The sequence below is a fragment of the Stegastes partitus genome, unplaced genomic scaffold, assembly GCF_000690725.1.
Source record: "Stegastes partitus isolate 25-593 unplaced genomic scaffold, Stegastes_partitus-1.0.2 Scaffold179, whole genome shotgun sequence".
Taxonomy (NCBI): domain Eukaryota; kingdom Metazoa; phylum Chordata; class Actinopteri; family Pomacentridae; genus Stegastes; species Stegastes partitus.
This window is the reverse complement of record NW_007577910.1, coordinates 284,102-306,764: the sequence shown is the minus strand read 5'-3', so window position 1 is coordinate 306,764 and position 22,663 is coordinate 284,102. Positions and strand designations below refer to the sequence as shown.

Sequence of the window (22,663 nt, the reverse complement as noted above, 5' to 3'; positions counted from 1 at the left end):
AGTTGTACAGTCTGATGGCCACAGGCAGGAATGATTTTCTGTCGTGCTCTGTGGTGCATCTTGGTGCAGTAAGTCTTGCACTGAAAGTACTCCTGTAGCTGATCATGGAGTGAGTGTGACGCATTGTCCAAGATGACATGCAGCTTGGACAACGTCCTCCTCTCCGACACCTCCGTCAGAGAGTCCAGCTTCACTCCCACAACATCACCGGCCTTGCAAATCAGTCTGTTAAGTCTGTTGGTGTCAGCTACCCTCAGCCTGCTGCCACAGCACACCACAGCATACAGGATAGCACTAGCTACCACAGACTCATAGAACATCCCAAGCATAATCCGGCAGATGTTGAAGGACCTCAGTTGCCTCAGAAAATAGAGACGACTCTGGCCCTTCCTGTAGAGTGCATCAGTGTTCTTTGCCCAGTCCAGTTTATTTTCACTGTGGACCCCCAGATACTTGTAATCCTCCACAATGTCCACACTGACCTCCTGGATGGAGACAGGGGTCACCGGCACCTTAGTCCTCCTCAGATCCACAATCAGTTCCTTGGTCTTTGTCACATTGAGCTGCAGGTGGTTCAACCCACACCATGTGACAAAGTTTTCCACAACAGCCCTGTGCTCAGCCTCATCACCCTCGCTGGTACATCCAACCACTGATGGGTCATTCGAGAACTTCTGGAGATGACAGGTCTCTGTGCAGTAGCTGAAGTCCATGGTATAGAGGGTGAAGAGGAAGGGAGAGAGGACAGTCCTCTGTGGGCCCCGGTGTTGCTGACAATTCTGTCTGACACACAGTGTTGTAGGCGCACAAACTGTGGTCTGCCAGTCAGGGAGTCCACAAACCAGGAAACGAGGGGGGAATCCACCTGCATCACTGTCAGCTTCTCACCCAGTAGGGCCGGCCGGATGGTATTGAACGCACTGGAGAAGTCAAAAAACATGACTCTCACAGTGCTCATCGGCTGGTCTAGGTGGGTGTAGACACGGTTGAGCAGGTAGATGATGACATCATTAACTCCTAGTTGGGACTGGTAGGCGAACTGTAGGGGGTCCAAGTGTGGTTTGACCATGGGCCAGAGCTGCTCCAAGACGCATCTCTCCAGGGTCTTCATTATGTGGGACGTTAGCGCCACCGGTCTGTAGTCCTTGGAGCCACAGGGGCGCAGCGTCTTCAGCACAGAAACGAGGCAGGACGTCTTCCACATCACAGGGACCCTCCGCAGGCTCAGGCTCAAGTTGAAGACATGTTGGAGTACTCCGCAGAGCTGGGTGGCACAGGCTTTAAGAACCCTGGGGCTCACACCATCAGGTCCTGCAGCCTTGCCCAAGTGGAGTCTCACCACCTGTCTCCTCACATTGTCAGCTGTGATGTTCACCATAGAGGTGAGCGGCAGGTGGGAGTGGGGAGGGGTAGAGTCGCTCGGTTGTGGATTGCGGTGTGTCTGGGAACCAGGAAAGTGTCACGGGATAACTAGGCTGGTTGACCCAAATGCAGAAATGACACTCAGGAGAGATGGAATCAAAAAATAAGGTTTATTGTAGAAACTGATGTTGTAAAGATGAGAAAGAAAACGAGGCGGGGGTGTTACCAGTTGTGCGGTGATAGTCCTGGGAGCAATGGAGAAGACTTGGGTTCGATGCAGGTGGGAAGCACAAAACGTGGATCGGGAACACAGGGAAAAAGTCCTCAATGAAGATGAGGCAGGAGCAGAAGCTCGGAAAGAGGCACGAAGGGAGGCTTGGGGGGAAAATACTCGGGTGCTGGCTAGAAGTCGCCATGTAGGGCAACACTCAGGCAAAGAGTGAATTGTGAAAGCTCCTCTTATACAAGTGGTGATGACCCAAATGAATTGCAGGTGTGTAGCTCACACACCTGCAGGGAATCAGTCAATCAGAATTCCTCCAGGACGCCCTCTGGTGGACGCCTGGAGGAGAACAAAAACACAGGGCCAAAAATTACCATTCCCTGACAGAAAGGAAGTGTGAAGGTAGCTCTCATAGGAGGATGAAGGGCTTTATATCAATAGAAATTTGTTTCTTTATGCTGTCTCAGGTAGAATTTTGGTTTGTACAACTTAAAATATTTTTATATTATTAAAAAACAAAACAAAACAAAAAAACAACCAATAAATATAAACTATACCATTGAGAACTGTTGGGACAATTTCACCAGCTTCATCTTTTTCAACCGAACTATTTATTCTAGGTTAAGGAACTCACAAAAATGTGGAATAAACTGAAATGCCTTAGCTTGCCTGACTAAAGACAAGTTATTTAAAGTTGAACATACATGGTTTTTTGATGTTTTTTTTGCAGCATGGTAACTGTCTATCAGCCTCATTTCATGGCTATAATTAGTCAGGGTCCCTCTCTCCCTTCATCCCAACATCATCATATACTTGGCAGCCATGAAGCCACACGTCTCTCTTTAGTTTCTTTTTGTTTTTCCATTTTTTTGGAATGTTGGGTTCCAGCAGAATGCCAGGGCAATCTTACTATTGAAGTAAGTGCACAATAACTTTCGAACGAAGGCTGTTGCAAGTGAGTTAACCCGAGTCTGTTAACAACCAGTCACTTTGAAAAATGGATATGTGTTTAATAAAAACGTAGGTTGGCTCAGGTAGAGGCTGTGACCTGACATCAGTAAAGCCAGCCGTGCAACAGTTGTGCTGAGTGAGCTCATAGCTGTTAAGAGTGTCTGGCTCAAATGTGCTTCGACTACTGATGATTTGGCTGATTGCATCATTCTGCCCCTGCTTCAAAAAAAATGTGCAATTTCTTTGCACAGGTTTTTCTTCATCAGGCGTGGACTTGTTTTTGGTGGCGGGTGTTTCTAATGAATTGATCGAACCGCGACGCAGTGAGTAACAAAGAGGTTAAAGCAAAGTTATGAAGGCCTTGTTCACAGATGTACAGAATCCAAATAGAGACAGGAGAGGAGTGGGACTGATGAGGAGCGATGTGGACCGCTGCCAAATGGTCTGGCTCTTTAAGTGTTTCCAAGATTAGAAACCAGCTACTCATTTTTGCCCTCAGAATACTCAGTCTCCTCTGGTTCATTTCCATGTCATCACACACACACACACACACACACACACACACACACACACACACACACACACACACACACACACACACACAGGGCTGCCTTCTCTGTAGTGATTTGCACACAGATTCAACTGTACACAAAAATGAAGTCAAGACAAACTACTTGTCGTCCCTCAAACACACGCCACTGATTTTACCATAATTGCTTCCGAGTGTGCTTTGCAAATCATGTGAAATATTGCAAACCAAAACAGCTATTTTGCTCTGATCTATAGTAGCAAACACAGAGCACAGTAAATAATGGCTCAGAAAGGCCTCGGAATGACTCGCTTTGCCCCGGGTGGTTTACAACGCTGCCCAATGCCAAAACACACTGTTAAACACTTGAAGACAAAGGGCAGGGAGCTATATATGTAGATTATATTTATCTAAAGAGAGCAGTTTTTCTTTGCTTAGTGGTTTATAGTTAAGTGGCCACAGAGGGGATAGACCTGAATGAAGAAAGATGACCATGCCGCAATGAACAAACTAATTCACCAGTGCCATGTTCTTATATGGCATTTTGACTCTGTGTATGGGACCTGCAGGCAGCCAGTGGTGTGCACAGCAGATAACAGCCCGACCGGTAGTTGAGGAATTAAAGATAGTGTCCAACCCTGAGGGCCTTTAAATAGACCACACTCATCACTGACCGTATCTGCACCAGCCTCTTTACACAGTGTGACCCCCTGGTCTGTAAAATTCAACCCCACACCCTGCCCCGCTCCCCCCTTTGTGCACAAGGTGATAAGTGGAGACTGCAGGCTGCGGCTATACCATTAACTACCATGTATTTTATAGTGGAGGTTATTCAACTTTTCAGCCCGTGACCCAAATAAGAAAATTATCGTCTGGCCCCAGGTCTCAGGCTCATTAAAATATATTGGTTTTCATGACATCGAGGGACCCGCCGCCCGCTATAGGCCTGTGACCTGTTTTGGTTCCTGATGTAAAGTTTCAGAAATTAAGTTTAACGAGATACTTGACTGGCTATTATTGCTGTATACAGTACATTATCATGCAATAAATTTTTATTTTATTAGATCATCAGGTCAGATCAGAATGAGAACGAAGCAGAAATGTTGCTTGGAGCTGTGTGTCACTGAGAAGGGCTTTTAAATCAACGCTGATGGAGTTCTTTCTGTCATCAAGCTTATGTAGGATACAACATGAAAGTGATGTGACAAACATAGCTCTGCTTCATGCAAAGAACACTTTACAACAATTTACTTAGAAAATTTTACATGAACACTGAGGTCCAAAATTGCCACCACAGATCGGTTTCATGATAAAGAACTTTGGAAACAAGAAGAATTTAAGGATTGAGAAATGTGTAAGTGCTTTAAGGTACCATGTGGTGATTTTTTTTGTGTGTTTTGTGGTTGTGTAACATAAATGCTGTTAAGATATGAAAAGATTTACTTCGTCCTTTCCTCAAGTCCACTTCAACCAACCAACTGAGGAACCAATAGTCGTTGAGCTAGAAAAATCCCGCCCCTCACTGCTCTCTGCTTGTGAAGATAGCTGTTCAGAATGAGTAGCTGCCTCATAGTCGGCAAGGTTTATTTACTTTTCAGAGCTGCTTCTGCTATTTCTAAAATGTTTCAGCCATGAGGAAAGCACACAAAGTGAGTGAACACAAGAGTCTTCATGCACTTCCAGCATCCGAGGAACTGAAGAACCAGTAGATTGCCTTTATTCATGATGGTAACGTCCGCGCATGAAAAGAAAAATGCTTAGTTTTAGTGTGTTGTGCAACTAACATAGCTTACATCGTTAGTTTTGATCACATTCCCACAGGTCAGAGCGTTGTGGAAACTGTAATGATGAGGGACATTTAGAGATAGTGGAAAGTTTAAGAGCAATTTTAATGAGTTTTCTTGTCACTTGTTTTGCTTTAGTGAAACCTAAGTTTGGCCAGTGTTTAGATCGGTGTGCTTAACTCCTGCTCTCTGTGCTCACATATTCTTCATTTCATTTTGCTTTAAATTCTGAGATATCGCCATGGCAAATGATCACTGAGAGAAAGTGGTAGAGAAGTGCAAGAAAGTTCTGGTTTCACATTCATGTCTTAGTGAGCTGTCCTGTGTTCAACTGTTTTGCTCTGTGCTGTCAGTTACAGACTCAGAGAGAGTCTTCTTCCTGAAGGAGCCAAAAAAAAAAAGTAGCAGGTTAAAGGTACAGATACTGAAACAACCCATTTAGAATAGGAATAAAACCAGGGATAGCACATTCTGGGACCATGTGAGACTTTCATTAATTTGCAGAAAAGGGGCACAATATGGGAATTTTAAAAACTCACTGGAGCACTGTGTGGCAAAGCAGCGCAGATGATGACTCACTCATCCATGTTTTCCTCTTGAGGCCTCCTGTTAAAAAATGGTTTGTATCTTAGAAGGATTGTAAAAGATGACTGGATTTATTTCACATCTAGTCTGTTCACCATGCACTCTTGTAGCTGGTGCACCAAACCTTATTCTACTTACCAAAGTACTGTAAGATTCAAACTTCCAAGCACTAAAGTATTTAACTAGAGTTGGAACATCATCACTGTTTTCATCAGTCTGAAGCAATGCTGAACACAAAGTGCAACTGGGGCTACTTTTAGTCCCACTGTTTCCAAAGAAATCCAAGGGAATCTTTGGCTTTATTGTTGTCTGAATTGGGTTCCATTCTTTTAGAAAGTTTCGGGTCCTAAACCAAAGAGTTAAACTTAAAAGACCCGACGATGGTCAAATATCAGGAATGGCTTCATCGTGGGCAACTGTATGTTCCCCTTCTCCCCTTTTGAACCTGCATATTCAGTGTGGGTTAGACAAGGTGTGATCTGGCATTGTTAAAAATCTTTAGTGTAATGTATTTTTGCTTTTTGCAAAAGTTTTATAAGATCTGGCTCAGTTTGCTACTTTATTTTCAAGCTTGGACATTGCCATTTGACAATGTGGAAACATATTTTCCAGTAAGGTCACCATTTTGAATGATACATCAAGTAGGAGTCAAAGCATTTCACTCTCAAGCACAAATGTCAACCTGGTTGAAACACTATGGCCTCCAGAGAGCCAGCCTATGTCCACTGTAGTGGACATTTGTTTTTGAGCTATATCTTTTGATTCATTTGGGCTACCCTACTAATGGAGGACATCCTGGCCTTTCCAATGATGTGTCATGTGTTTGGGTGGGATCAGGGAAACTATGTTTGCATGCTGAGATAAAATGGAGACTGCAGCAAAACACACTTTTTTCCATGGTTCTTGGGAGGCTAGGGTTCATTTGTGATCATCAGAGTTTTTCAAAGGCAATCTAACAATAGTGACCAATATTTATCGGGATTGGGACCAGTCAAAGCATTGGTACAAACCTTGGCCCAATTGTGTCATTGCCTCTGCTGTCACACAGGTGTTGTGATGGGAGACCACAACTTGTGGCAGGACATTGGAGGCGCAAATTTAATCAATTAGCTGCAGCATCATTAGTCAGTAATCAATTAATTGTTAACACAAATTGAACACAGTGGACATTTGTCCCCTGCTGATGTTGCTGTTTCAGTTGATGGACAAGTCATTTGGGTTACACATGCCACTAGGATAAAGGAATGCTGTACAATACATTTTCTGACATGCATGTAAAGCACGCAGGTTGCTACCATCTTCTGGAGCTTGTGGAGCCATGCTACACCCAACACTCTCGACACTATATTTCAGACAGTACCTTCCCAAAGCTTCACAACAAGGTTTAAGACCCTCTAAATAACATTAAGGAACAGCTTAGATGCAGAAATGCACTTTTTTTCTTAATGCATTACAGAGCTGTTCAGATGTCAAACATATACAGTTGATTGATTCTGTTAACTTTTATGTACTTGAAGTATGTATTATCTAGAAAAATTGTCTCAGATTTGGACTTGAGGTAAAAAAAAAATTTAAAAAATTGATTCGGACATCTTTAATATTTATTTCTGGACCCAAGTGTCCAGACATTACAATCCGTACAGAGATGCTGCCAGCATAGAGAAAAGAAGCGTAATTTATCTGCCTGCAAACACACCAAACCTGCTTTCCAAAGCATTTGTGAACAGGAAGTGCATAAAGTTGTTCCGCAGTGACTTTGAGAATAATGTGCTGGCATCGTTAGACGAGTGCTAATACAGAGGGGGACGGTGCCGAGCTATTGAGTGCTGCATAATTTATTAGATTTCACGATGGTGATTATTTCAGATTGAAATAGATGTGATCCTCAATTGTTCTGCTCCGTTGCTTGGTGTGAAATGAGTAATGAGCCTGTAGACTGGGGGTGGAGCAGGCCGGACAGACGGACCAGCGATATAAAGCCAAGGAGCCGTAGCATATAGAGACACTGGTGCGTTGAATATGTGCTTTAACTTGGCATCAAAAGTGCTGAAAATTGAGATATTTTCGAGTGAAGTTCTCAATCACAAATCAGCTTTTGTATAGGCCTACATTTGGCACCCTTCCATTCTCAAAAGAAAAAAAGAAAATTAAGAAGGGTTGGACTTGGAGTTGGAAGAATGTGTCTTCACATTTATAAAAGCTGCAGTCATGTCAGACTAAGACTAGAAAGTGAAATAAAAGGAAAGTAGAAATGGTCCTTGTTCTCAGTTCTTCCCTGTGCCTTGAGGCTGCACATGTGTGCTCCTTGTGCAAACACACTCAGCTCTTCTATAAATGAGTGGATGTGAGCGGGACAGATGTGCGGCTCGCCGCTGCTGCAGTCTTGTCACAGACACACAGGGAGAACGAAGGGAAACAGGGAAAGTAATGGGCACAGATTCTTCAATTTAACTCCCTATCGATTTCTCTTGTCTCCACCTCGCTGGTGTCCCGGTCCATCTGCTGCAACAAACCTGACAGACAGAGAGGAACTGTGTCTCAGCTGTAGCATCGAGAGGAAGGAGTTAGTAAGAGACAGAAAGTCTGTGTCAGCTTGTGTGCCGGCCTTTAGCCTTCTGCTGGCTGGTTGCCATAACATTACAAGAAGTAGTTTAAAACGTAACTGAAGAAAAACAGAAAAATAATGTAAATGTTGTTTTATTATGTTGTTGAATTTTAATCTTTCCTCCTTACAGCTGTATCTCATATAGTCACAAAAAATATACTGAACATGGTTCACTCATTATGTCTTGGTGACATTCTCCAGGTGGTAAAAACAATTATAGACAGGAGAATGGTAAATGGTCTGCACTTGTATAGCGCTTTTCTACCTTAGCAGCACTCAAAGCAATGTTTACAATGTTTTCTCATTCACCCATTCACACACACATTCACACACCAATGGTGACAGAGCTGCCATGCAAGGTGTTGCCTGCCATTGGGAGCAACTTCGGGTTCAGTGTCTTGCCCAAGGACACTTCGACTGTGGAGGGGGTGGGAATTGAACTGCCAACCTTACGATCAGAGGACAACCGCTCTATCACCTGAGCCACAGCTGCCTTGTGAGAAGAGAAACACAATTTTAAACTTTTTGCCATTTCAACCTGCATACTGGCACTAAATGCATCGTTATCTTGGATTTTGTTAATTGATTGATTACTCTTTATTTGTCCATCTCCATCCAGACTGAAAGGCAGATCAATCCAGAACAGTAATAAATACACTGTTAGTGATGTTGAATAAACAGAACACCTAGCAGTACGTAATTCACAGCGACCCTGTTCCCAAATGAATGCAATTTAAACACGGCCTTTATCCTATTGTTGACATTGTTGTCATGGTGACATTGTTACCTGCTGGAAAGTGTGCTGCTCGTTGTTGCTTACAAGCTCACGTTGTACCATTACAACAGATAATTAACTCTCAGCTCCTAAATCACAGATACAAAGTGTATCTCCAGTACACAGTTTCTACAGCAAGTGTAAATGTAAGAATATGTCAAAAATTAATACGTATGAGTTAAAATAAATATAGACAAACTGCCTGAGCTGTCTCTGCCTCAGTTTGGCACAAGAGATGTGACATTTATGGTGTAATCACGCATCAGAGTTCAGGGGTCACACTAACGCAACTGATTTCAGGCAAACAGCCTTTCCCCCATAAACTCAATTTATTTTGATTATGTTGACTGTCTTGAGCATAAATTTGCGCTCCTTAAAAAACATAAATAAGTTGATTTATTATTGTTGGTAATCGTTTCAGACCTCCAGATAAAAGCCAGATGGAGTGCCTGATTAAGACGTTTGAGAATCTCTGATCTAGAAGCTCGGTGACATGGTGACTACTTGCAGGGTTTGTTGGGAAACTCGTGTAATTGGTGAGCGAATGGTTATTGTGCCAGAAACATGCTAGCACTATTCAGTCATTTCCCAAGCTCCTTTCTGTCCTCTCTGTACTATTTCTCAGGACTGGACATCTCTAATTCAATAGTTATTGAAGAGTAGTGTGCTTGCCAAAGGTTCACACAGTTCAGTATTCATAGGCGTACAGCATTTGTACCATTGACTTCTGTCCCATAACTGTCTTCAAAGCAGTCCTCTTTTGTGGAGCAGTTTACACTACAACAGAGGAGGGTTAAGTTGGGCAAACACTTTGTGTTTTTATTGATCTTGTACATTGTGTTTACTCACTACACATTTTAATTTGCCTTTCTCTTCTGCAAGAAGCGGTGACTTTTATACTCACTGTATAGATCAATTGCCTGGCCATGACATGGGTGTTCAGACGGGATGTAAGCACAGAACCTCCAGTTAATTTTTTCCATTAACAATTCCAATAAAATGTGTTCAGAGAACAAGTCCAGGTCCTAAATAATGCAGACATAAACTGTTATGAACAGAAGACGCAAATGGTATGCTCTGTAAAGTTAAAATTTATATCACAGCAGTGTCTGAGTCAAGACTACAGTCGCAATATGTAAACTACCAGTCCAGCATTGTAAAAATAAGCATACTACAGTTTATGATGGATCCTGTGACAGCAGCCATTTAGGAATTTGGACACGAGAACAGCTCAAACTGTTTAACGATTGCAGTCATCAAGCATTGTGACCTCCCTCAAACTGTTCACCTAGAGACAATCAATCTGGTTGATTCCAAAATTAGTCAGGGGCAACTTAATCCAGAGTAAAATCAGGACTATCAAGACAGTTTGCTGTTGGTCAGCACTTAAAATTTGCATGTGGGTTGGCCAAAAAGTTGACCTCAATTTACTTCATCTTCCCACACGCTGATTGTGATGGTTTCATTCAGAGCGAGATGCTGAACTGACTACTGACTTGGAAACGCAGAGCAAGAGTAAAGTTTAGTTCTCCTCCCCTTCAGATGTGTAGCCAGCTATGCAGACTGGATGTCTCCCTCACTGTCTTTGTGTTGTGATGCCAGGTCGATGTTTCACCTGCTGCTGTGGGACAGGTGTCGGGAAACAGAAGCCACAGTGGGAAGTCTTGGCATTGACCAGCAGATTTACCCTGAGAGTTGGCAGCGGGCAAACGCTCATCAGCTGCACAGCAATGCTCTGCCAACTGTGGAATACCTCATGATCCTTTTTCCATTTGCTCCACCTTCCTCTCTCTTACTCCTGCTCTCAATCATTTGAACACTCTGCATCTGTAGCGAGGAGGTTTTCTAACTGTTGGTCTTTGCTGATGTATCCAGAGATAACCATAAAAAGTGTCAGCATGCATAAAAAGACCCCAATAAACAGACCTTTTTTGCCTGAATACATATTTGTTTAAAAAAAAAAAAAAAAAAACTACTAAAATGTGCAATATAAAAAACAGGGACTTTACTTACTGTTCTGCATTCCACCTCTTCGCTTAGGAAGGAATTGACATTGATGTTTATAATGTTGACTCAGAGCAAGATGATAGGTTTCGGTAAATACCTGCTGGGCTCCTCCTACATACCTATGCAAGTGGTCAACTGTTTAAATACATATTTAAGAGCCACATAATTCTGACCACCTTTTTAATAGCCTGTTGATTCCTTGCATGCAGACAAAACAGCTCTGCTGGATTCTGCAAGAGCTGTGTAGGTGTCCTGTGGCGTTGTGCACCGAGATTCTATAATTCAACAATTTTATTTACATACATCTGAGAGTCGATCGGATGTAGTCAGGAGAAAACAACCTAGATGAGTGCCATAGAACAAGTTCAAGTGTGATGGGACATGGTGCCTAAAGAAAGTGCAGAGGTTTTAGGAATTTCTTTCGAAAGAGCTGGAACTTTGGTCTTTTCTGAGACTGAGAAGGAGAGTTTGGCAACTCCACCACCGGGGAACCACAGAGGAGAAGAGTCTAGCTATCAACCTTGGGCCCTGTTTCGGTGGTTGTATCAGACAGCTTTTGTTGGCCGAGTGTAGTGAGCGGCAGGGAGCGTAGACCTGAATTAGAGAGTTCAGGTTGGAGAGAGCTGTTTTTATTGTAATTTTGGAGGCAAGTGTCAGAGTTTTGAATTTGATGCGAGAAGCAAGTGATCTAAATAGCAGGGTGACATGCTGTTTTTGGCTGGCTGAAAACTAACTGTGCTGCTGCATTCTGGATCATCTGCAGATGTTTGAACGTGCATACGGGAAAGCCTGCTAGTAAGGAGTTGTAGTAGTTGATGCGTGACATAATGAGAGCCAGTACCAGGAGTTGTGCTGCATGATCAGACAGGGAGGGTCTGGTCTTCCTAATGTTGTACCGCGTGAATTGACATGACCGAACAACAGAGGCCATATGAGCCTTGAAGATTAGTTGGTCACCAATCATGACACCCAAGTGTCTGGCAGACTTTGTGGGTTTCAGTTGGGTTGATTCAAGCTGGATGTTGAGATGTTAGTTGAAGTAGAAGGTGTTAGGAAGAAATCCTTTAAGTCTTTGAGTAAATATGAGCAGTAGCTGTGGTGGATCAGATTGTTCCAGCATGGCCCAACCCTGCACCAATTAATCCTGACCACTCTCAGCCAACGCTGTCTACACCACTTACACCACTAGAGCAGCTATAGCTCAGGTGGTAGAGCAGGTGGTCAAGGATTTTCTTACCTGTAGTATCATAGGAAAGCTGTCCACTTTCAAAGAGGTGGGGAAAGGTGGAGGCATAAGTCAGTGAGCAACCTTTCATCCAGGAGACCACAGCTGGCATACCCTGAGAAAGGAGGGATCCTCAGTTGCAGATTTCATTTTTATTTCATTGTTTCGCATAGTTTTTACTTGCTTTCTGGTTAAATTTACAAACAAAAATACATTGTTAGGTTCGGGAAAATATCACGCTTTGGTAGACACAATAACTACATGTTATGCTTAATTAAGTTTAGGCACCAAAATTACTTGATTAGAATTAGATGAAAAAAAAAAAATCATGATTCAAGGTAAAATACGATCCTTTTACAACATGCAACATGTTTGAAGCTTCTCTTCCATTTTTCGGGTTACAAGGGTTATGACTTTTGCATTTCGAATATGTGATTAGTTGGCTGAAAAGACCCACTCATCTGAACATAAAGATTTGACTCCTTTCAAACTCACTCTGATCTTCGCATCTACCCATTTCTACCACATTCTACAAGCTTACTGGAAGATTCTGCATAAATATATTTGTTTTCAAACGTTTCCCAGACCTTCACATGCACCATTGTTGTAAGGTAATTTTATTGGGGTGAAGACAACAATCCCAGAGATGGATAATTCAGTTTTGCTGGGCAAACACAACCAAAATCGGGGTTTGAGTCACACTGGCAGAATGCTTAGTAAGGGGAACAAGGGTGAGCCAAGCCACTCTGTCAAGAAAACCCATTTTTGCCACTTGTGTCCTCGGGACAATGTTAATGTGCCGGAAAATGGGGGATTGCTACCTTGGGTCAGGGCTGAACCACTGGCCCGAGTGATGGAGTTCATGTATCTCCAGATCATGTTCACAAGTGAGGTTCAGATGGAACACAAGTTCAGGATGCCAAGGGAGCTCAGCTTAAAGTTGAAGCTCTCAATTTACTATTCCAACCATCGTCTGTGGTCATGGCCTTTGGCTAAAAGCCAAAAGACTATACAAAGTGTGAGTAACATTTTATTCCTTAGTTACGCTTCTTTCAAAATGAAGTGGTAGTCTGATCACCCCAACACTTTCTCTGTCTCACTAATTTCCCACCATCCTTGTTGAGGCTTTGCCCACCAATCAGCTCTGTTAATTGCAGTGCAGCAGTTAAGGACCCCGGATGGCTCACATTATCTTTATTTACCGGCCTAATTGTCACACTGATGGCAGCCTTGAATGGAGCTATGCAGCACTGAAGACTGATGACTCACTCAACTGAAACACAAGACACCAGGGACACATATAGAATGACGTACAGGGGTGTAAGGAGAGAGTAAAGGGAAGAGAAAAGTGTAGAGAATAACAGAAAAGTTTATGGACTAAAATTAAGAGTTTAGTGAGATGATTAAAAAGAATGGAGCAGGAGGAGAAGAAGAAACAACAAAAGTTGCTGGTGCTGATTTTGCTAATGATGCTGTGGAAAAAAAGAAGACAAAGAATTAGGAGTTGCTGAGGTACTGCAGTAGTAAAACTTACAAGACATCAGGATTATGGACTGGAGTCCGCCAGTGCACATGGAGATGTGGTGTGGCGCCGAAATAGACATGAGGAGACGAAAGAAATGAGAGTGGGAGCAGCAGACAAAGAGGAAAAGGCAGTCGGCAGCCACCACTAAAGGCTTAAATATTAATCTTCCCCAGCAGGAGTAGTGAGGTGGCTATGCATATTAGCCAGTGAACAGCAGAACGACAGGCCTATGGTTCCTTATAGTACCACACATACAAGTGCTTAAACACACTCACAAGCATGTACTCATACAGTTTAAGTACCATTGATTCCAATCCTTCTTCCCACTGCTAATTTCAAGGCACTTTGTCTTCTTCTCCATGCTGATTAGTGTGTGCAACAGTGCAGCATTGGGACACTCATAGAACTATACCACGAGTTTAATTCTTCTGACGGACCACCCAGCTGCACACTGAGGTAACAAGAAGAAGAGGGCCTGTAGGTCAGTGTGTGTTAGCATGTGTCAGTGCGGAGCCTATGCCAGCCATCTTAGGGCGAAGGCAGGGGACACCCTGGACAGGTCGCCAGTCCATCACAGGGCCACACTTAGAGACAGACAACCAAGCACACTCACATTCACACCTACGGACAATTTAGAATTACCAATTCTCAACATGTCTTTGGACTGTGTGGGAGAGAATCCACCCTGCAAGGGGAGAAAATGCAAACTCCACGCAGAAAGATCCCGGTGCCCCCACCGGGACGCGAACCGGCGACCTTCTAGCTGCGAGGCAACAGTGCTAACCAACTGCGCCACCCTGCTGCCGTTTTTAAACATGTACATGACAATTTACCTGCTGTGTCGCTAATAACCTATGTTGAAGTGTACAGAGCATAACTGCTGCTGTTTTAAAGGCTCGACCTTTAACGCACTACAACTGCTTGACACTTGCTTGCTCGGAAAGTTGACCAATAAGTCTGCCCCTTGATTGCTTCCTTTCAACACCCTCAGTCTGACAGAGATCGAAGAAGCACTCAGATCTTAAAGTTAGATGACAATTTAAAGGGTAAATGTACACACAAAAAAAAGTAAAACAATTTTTAAAGTACCAAAGTGTTTAAAATATCCTCAAAGTATCAAAAGTAAAAGTAATTTTTATTTTATATTATTGGATTATTTGAAATTTAAATTCTGCCCTTTCATGGGGTTCAATAAAGTTTCATTTTAATCTAATAATAACGACTTTCCATAAATAATGGGCTACATCAAAACTTATTTGTTGATTATATTTTGTATTATTAATTTAAATATGCAATTTAAAAAAAGGACAATATTTGCCTCTAAATTGTTGAGAAGTAGAAGTATAAGGCAGCAGACAATGGAAATACAGCAAAGTACAAGTACCTCCAAATTATACTTAAGAACACTACTTGAGTTAACTGATTTCACTGAGCATACTCAATGATGTTGATAACAACCTCTTCATAATCTAAGAACTGACATTCATTAAATGCTGCTTTGTCATCGTTGTCTCTCCGTGTTTTATGAGCTGCTTTTTGAAAGGTTAAGTTAGAGTTTTTCACTTTACCTTGAAGGTGGTACCTTTGGTCACTGTTAACCAGCTGTGGGATCTCCGCCATATTGGATAGAAAATATCATAGCAGTAGTTGAGTCAATAGCTGCAATAACCAATCAAATAATTGCTGTTATCGGCCACTGTTCTACTTCCAAAGGCTCAAAAGTCAACTTGACAGTGTAGAGAAAAGTGGAGCTCATGCTTGTCACATTGCACATGAATGCACCTGGCTTTACTGTGCTCACGTTTTGAGAGTAATTAAAAGCCACAAATATAGTTCAAAATTTCTTATATTTGGAGCAGGACCTCTTCGGTGTGGTCACCTTTTTTTATTTTTTGCCCCTTGCCTATATGCAAGTCTGTACAAAGCTTGTCTATAGGAAAAGCAAAAGCTACTTTGAGTTGAGTTCTTGAACATGTGCTTTCTATAGTTAAAATTATGAACTTGTTTGCAAAATTTTTACGTGTCACAAGCATTCCAAAGTCCAACATTCACTCACCTGTAGCTCAGTTTTAGTTCTCCACCAGCTCATGGAAGTATAGCTGCTTTACTGACTGCATGCACCTTTGACATAGCACATTTTGATTACCATTTCATACAAAATATTAATTATACAAACTGTAAGTTGAAATGCTTTGAGTGACTGAGAATGTTTCACACACTCTGCGCTGTGCACTTGCTCACACCCCGAACAATTACATAGTTATGTCACTCGTTCCATCTCTCTACAGCTACCTTCCTTAGTTGTCTCTGCATATCTCTGCCTGTCTTGTAACAAGCTGCGTGAGCAACTGAGTGCCCATTACTCTGCTAACTGCCTCCTCAGAAGCCCAGCACAGCAGACACATGCTGGTAGTTTATACCACTCTGCCAGCCGTGGTGTGTGTGTGTGTGTGTGTGTGTGTGTGTGTGTGCGAGCGAGCGAGTGCACGTTTGTGAGTTATTGCAACCCTGACTGAAAGGCTGCTGTTCCGTTGTGACACCGCCGACTCTCCCATGTGCCCCACTAACGTCCTCTTTACCAGCAGCAGAAAAATCCTCTTTGCACTTTCTTTTTTTCCTCTCCTCCTCTCCTTCTCTCCTCTCTTCTCTCCTCCTCTGTCCTCTGTGTCCTTGCTAAATGCACCTATGAGCATTACTGTTGTTGTGGCTTTCTTGAAGGTGGATGTTTTCCTTTGGTTTGAGTGTCAGAAACAGTGACAACCACTCTGGGGGTTTTCACACTTATGAAAACACACACACACACACACACACAATCTGATGCGCGCACACACTCGCGCACATCATAGTGTGTGTGATGGAGCTGTCTGCTCCCTCCTGTCGCCTCATTTGTTTCTGCATCAGGCTGCTCTCAGAGGAGGCCTCGCTTCTGCCCTTGTCAGCAAACATCAGCCTGCTCTTTCTACTCTTTCAGTCTCCCTCCTCCTCCTCCTTTCGTCTCTTCTACTTTCTTCTCCTTCTTTATTTCCCCCACTTTCCATCTTTCCGCTGTTCCAATACGGTAAATCTCGTCTTTATTAATCTCCTCTCGCCTGCTATCTTTCCTCCTGTGCTCCTGCCTTTTGTGTTTGAGGGTGTCAAAGTCGGTGACAGACAAAGATTTGGGCAGTGCGTCTGAGAGGGGCATCGCAGATTTTTCTTTTCCGAGTAAATGACAGAAACACACCACTGGTTGTGATTCTGTCTGAGCGCTGCGGTGTGTGTTGTCTGTGTTTGAATGAGTGCTGTAGGTTCTTTTTCCACCACAGAACAGTTCAAGTGTGAAGGAGGGTCAAGCCGGAGCAGAGCAGCTAGTAAGGTATGAGTGAGTGTGAGTAGGTGTGTGTGTTTGTGTGTGTGTGTGTGTGTGTGTGTGTGTGTGTGTGTGTGTGAGTGTGTTTAGGATGGGCCGATCGCTCGGGGAAACATGCGGGCAAGAAGGAGAAGTGAAATTTACCGCTTCATCAAGTCGTTCAGACTACACTCCACATGCTATCCCTCACACACACATACATACGACTCACTCACAGGAAAACATACACTACCTGCCCAAGCTGTTCACCAAAGTACTTTATAGCTTTTTCCTAAGAGTACTGCTCCTACACATTTCCAGCCCTCCTTAGTTTTCCTGCTCTGCCATGCAGAGGGAAAGTAAAGGCCAGCCGTATCTCTTTTCCTCAAAGAACTTGCATGTCATCGTTAAAGTTGATTTACCGTCAAAACCAATGTTTGTACCAGCTTGTCACCAGAGGCAGAACAGCTGGCATTCGCTCCAAGTGTTTTTTTAAAAAATGTATTTATTAATTCTGTTTTAATTTCTAAAAAGAGAAGAAAAAAGTTGAAATTATAAAATTTCTTGGCAGCAGAAGCTATAAAAAGAGACAATAATTGGATGTTCAACTTTCTGACAGTCATTGAACTACTCGTATGTGACATGCTGCTCATTCAGGAAATTTAACCAAAGCATAAAATTGTAATATTTCCCAAAAAGAGCCCTTAATTTTGCAAATATAATTTAAAAATTCTTTACAAGGAGCCGGTAACAAATAACTAACTTTATACTGCAGTAATAAATAAGCCCATGGTGATTAAAAATGTTTCAGTTTAAATGAAGATTGAGATAAAAGAGAATGTTTGAAAATGATCAGGGAGGGAGGTATACATCGCATGTACACAGGAAGTGACAGAGAAGCTCTGTCTCTGTTTGCACATGAGGCATTCAGGGACACTATGGAATCATCAGTGCATAACACGCAATCACTTTATCTATGAGCACAAACCTGGAGCACTGATTAACTCTTTCCATCCAGCATCATTCATTCAGGACATAAGCTCCCTGGTACTATCCATCCATCCATTATCTATACACCGCTTAATCCTTACTTGGGTCGTGGGGGGCTGCAGCCTATCCCAGCTGACTTAGGGCGAAGGCAGGGGACACCCTGGACAGGTCACCAGTCTATCGCAGGGCCACACTTAGAGACAGACAACCAAGCACACTCACATTCACACCTACGGACAATTTAGAATCACCAATTAACCTCAACATGTGGGAGGAAGCCGGAGAACCCGGAGAGAACCCACGCTGCACGGGGAGAACATGCAACCTCCATGCAGAAAGATTCCGGTGCCCCCACTGGGACGCGAACCGGCAACCTTGTTGCTGCGAGGCAACAGTGTTACCAACTGCGCCACCCTGCAGCTCCCTGGTACTATTATATTTAAAATGGATTAAGTGTTGTTGTGTTTCATTCCTGGTGCATCAACTTTGGTGGTGTTGAGACATCAGTGCTTATTGACTCACTGTTATGATGCTGTTATTTACTCTGCCTCTTAGGAGGTTCTTTCAAAATTCTTCCTACTCTCTCTTATCCACAGAGCCCAGTGTTTTTTATTTTGGTTTACAGCTGTGGAGCCATAACCTAGGGGTTGTTTTTTCAGTCATTAATATAAAAACATAGCCAAGATCTTCAGGAGTTATGTTAACATGTACTCATTAGAATAAGTATGTACAGTTGTATATAAGTGAATGAAATGTTGCCCTGACAATGTAAGTGAGTCCTAATTTACTTTATTTCTATTCATTTTACAATGATCATACAGGGCACTGTTGTTTATGGCTCTTATTGATATTTTTCATACACAGCTGTGACAATATCAGATTTTCACCACTAAAAACTATACTGTGTGTTGTTTTTCTTTTGGAGTGTCACTAGACAGTCTGTATAAAGAATAAAAAAATAAAGTTTAAAAAAGGTGGAATAATATTTCTGCAAATATCTGCAAAATAATTCTATTTTTAACTGTTTTCAATAGAATAAAGCAGTGTAATTTTATGTTCACACTTTGTAAAAGAATACATTACCATTTGTAAAAATATAGATTTTATAGTTCAGGCTTTTTTTTTTTTTTTTTTAAATCAATACCTTTTCTTTTCTTTTGCTAGTAAATATTTGCAATTTAACAAAACAAATTTTGAAAATAACAGTAAATGGCTCAAAAGTACATTTAAAAACTGTTTAAAAAAAACATAATTTTTATTATGTGCATTATGATATTAATATTCATTTTTTTCTCAATATGACCGTTATACAGGTATATCGCAACATTTAATTAAAATCAATTAGAATAATACAGTAATAAATGCCCACAAATACATGGCTTACAGTGTATCAACTATTTATTGTTTTTATATGACGCTTTTAAAATGATAATAATAATGATAACCAGTGTTGTTTCAGTTGTGCCTGTTTTTGTGGCTCAGAAATTAAAAATGGTAACTCAAAATGAAAGATCTACTCATTTAAAGGTAGAGTCTCCAACGCTATTCAAGTGCAGTTTTTGTCATATTTAGTTCATATCGCCTCTACTAGATGTCAAGTCTGTGTGTGAAGGAAAACATGATGTTCATACACAGTCCTGCCTCGGTAGAAGTTAAACTTAGACTGAGCCACAAGGTTCCTGCATGTCCCATTTATGTTCACCCTGTGCACTTGACTCAGAGAAAAGGATTAAAAGGTAAGGTGGGGGTGAATGTGGCACTTGCAACTATCTAAACATGCTTTCTCCACAGACTCTCCCTTTAAAACTACTTTACTGAGTAAAGTGGATGAAAGTAAACCAGTTATTCCTGTGATGTTGCTCGCTGGTCATTAATAGATGGTTTGTAAAAGAGATGATTCAGAATTGTACCTGGAAGAAGGTTGTGCACCAGGGCCTTGTGAGCAGAGGCTGAAGTGGAGCTGTGAGATTTTCCCTGGAGCATGGTTTGCCTTTCTTTTTTTTTTTTGCAAGCTGGAATGTTGGTCATCTCTGCTGCTGAATTTCCATTTTTTGCTGTGTTTCTATGAATTTGAATGTGTTTTGCTTTCCTTACAGTTACAGGACTCTTGTGCTGGTGTGCATTATAGATGAGATTAGCGAGAAAGAAAACGAAATCGCATATTGCTTACATATGCTTATTTATTTATTTTAAGCACATGATGAAGTGAGAATAAATGATGAAGGCGGACATCTGGAATGCCCTGCTTAGCCTGCTGTCGGCCCAAGAGTGGAAGAAAGTAGCTGGAGGATGAAGTGAAAACATGAAATAAGTTTCAAAATGATGTGCTCCAGTATTTTTCTGTTTTAAGGCCTTCAGGTCAATGTACACTGCTCTATATTCAGTACACTTAAAGGAATTGTTCAAGATACTGGACAATGATTACATCTCAAAACCTAGAAAGTCCCTTTAACATCATGTTTGTGGTTCCAGTAACTGGATGGGGACCTCTTTGAGTTTGCCTGCAGTACTGATGAGTAAAGAGCTCTGTATTTATGAATGAACCTCACCTGAAGGAAAGACATGCAGTGAAGCGAGTGTGTGAGATGTGATGTGCATGAGACTGTGTGTGTGTGTGTGTGTGTGTGTGTGTGTGTGTGTGTGTGTGTGTGTGTGTGTGTGTTTGCGTCCACTATACTGCCAGCTGTCTTGATATCCAGTTTCAGCAGATTTAGTTAAGTATCAGACTGTGCTCCTGGCAACATTAAACACATCTTGAGGCAGCACCAGTAACAGCCTGTGAAATTCTCCCCCCTTTGTGACAATTTCTTTTCTCCTCACCTGTAAGAGAATCAGTGTCGCTGCGGGGAGGCATTTTGTTTGGAGATGCAAATCTCTACAAGGCACAAAAAAAGCACATTGGACTCAGTGGGCAAGGTTGTGTTGTGTGATCTGTCTTTGTGTGTGTGTGTGTGTGTGTGTGTGTGTGGTTGTTTTAAAAAAAAAGTATGTTCACACTTCTCATGATTGTTGCCGTAATGTTATTCCAGCATAATTTAGATATAAGTGATCAAGCAATATAAGCCTCCTAAAGCTTTCAAAAATAAATGTACACACTTGCAATCAAAAATAGTCTGAAACAATGATGCTAACTGCATAACAGTCTGATTGATAACATGTAGACTGCGTGTCAAAGCCTGCCATTTCAGTGGACTTTGCCCTCTTCTTGCACTATCTACATCAAATCAAATCAAAATCTAATCAAGTTTATTGTTATTTTGCTGTACATACACAGTGGTACAGGCAAGATGAGAGAGCGTTTCTTCAGGACTATTCAACCAGCAAGTTTTGCGAAATGCACGTCTTGGATAAGACACTAAACATTCACTGTTGCTGCCTCCTGAAGGGGCCGCTGCATCCATGCGCACCGCCGTTCTTGAACATGGTAAACCTCTTCAGGTCCTGGTAGGTCTTCAGCGACACAAAGACACAGACGATGGTGTGACGATGGTGAAGCCGCAGGTGCTGCCCAGAGCTAGCTGTCTGTCTGTCCGCCCGGAATAATGTCGTCCCTTCCAGCTCTATGTCCGTCTGGGGTGTTGTCATGGAGCCATGTTTCTGTTGAAGCAAACACAACAGTCTCTCTACTCTCTGTGGGTTTCTCTCAGCAAACAAAACTCGTCCAGCTTGTTGTCGAGGGGGCAGACATTGGAGAGTAGGAGCGATGGTCATGCTGGTCTGGAGGGGTTAGCTTGTAGCATGAATCCTGGCTCTCTTCCTCCTCCTTTGTTTTCGTTCGTACTGTTTGCACTTCCTTCTCTCTCGGGCAACTGCCGGTGTAGTCTCCGATTGGACTCTGTGTTGGTGTAGTATGTCCAAATCACAACCGATTGCTGCAATTCCAGCGCCGTTCACTGTCCTGACGCCCAGCAAAGTCTCCCGGCTGCAAGTTTTGTGGAATGAATGTCTGGGATAGACAAGACACTCAAAACATTCACTTTCGTTGTCTCCTGAAGGGGCCGCTGTGTCTATGCGCGCCACCGTCACCATGGCAACATGTTACCCATTTCAAAGCCAACTTTTGCTACGGGAAGCAACGACAGCCTCTGAGCTAGCAACCTACAAGACTGAGAATTTTGAGTTTGGCTGAGGTTTTAGAATGTGCAGTAAGGAAAAAATATGCAGCCAGACCATCGTGTACTGCAGAACTGACTGCCTAAGTGAGACTAACTCAATAGCGATCTAACCAAGTTAGCTGGCCAGCAACCTACTATTCGTCAGTATTAGTAGCAAACGTTTTTATGTCCTGCCACCATGGCATAGTGCATGCAGTGATCAGTCCATCCATTTTCTTCCACATACCTGGGGTTTGGCAGTAGGCTGAGCGGGGCATTCCAGTCATCCTCCTCCCCAGCAACGTTTTCTAGCTCAACCTGGGGTTTCCCAAGGTGTGAACTCCCAGGCCAGATGAGATGCGTAATCTTTCCAGCGAGTTCTGGGTCTACCCTGAGGTCTCCTCCAAGGTGAGCGCGCCTGGAAAACCTCCAAAGGAAGGCAGGAAACAACCTCAACATGAAGGAGCAGCAGGGACATTATGTAACACGTTGGTGGCATCAGTTACTCTGTAACATTGTAGGTGTTTAGAACAGCTTGTTGCCACCTGGACATCTCCCAAGGGAGGTATTTCGTGGGCGTCCAACTGGGAGGAGATCTGGTTACAGACCCAGATTACCCTGGAAGAGTTAATGATCCCTTCCTGCCTGGTAACATGTACGGATTCTGGACCTGGAGGAAG

General features: G+C 42.5%; 1 long non-coding RNA gene across 1 annotated transcript; it reads right to left on the bottom strand.

Annotated features, from left to right (window-relative positions):
- Positions 1-5,075: 5,075 nt before the first annotated feature.
- Positions 5,076-22,311, bottom strand: LOC103356000 (uncharacterized). Its single transcript, XR_520117.1, has 4 exons — positions 22,231-22,311; positions 12,059-12,161; positions 5,389-5,455; positions 5,076-5,228 (listed from the first exon to the last, which is right to left on the bottom strand). It is a non-coding gene; the product is annotated as an uncharacterized LOC103356000 (long non-coding RNA).
- Positions 22,312-22,663: the final 352 nt, after the last annotated feature.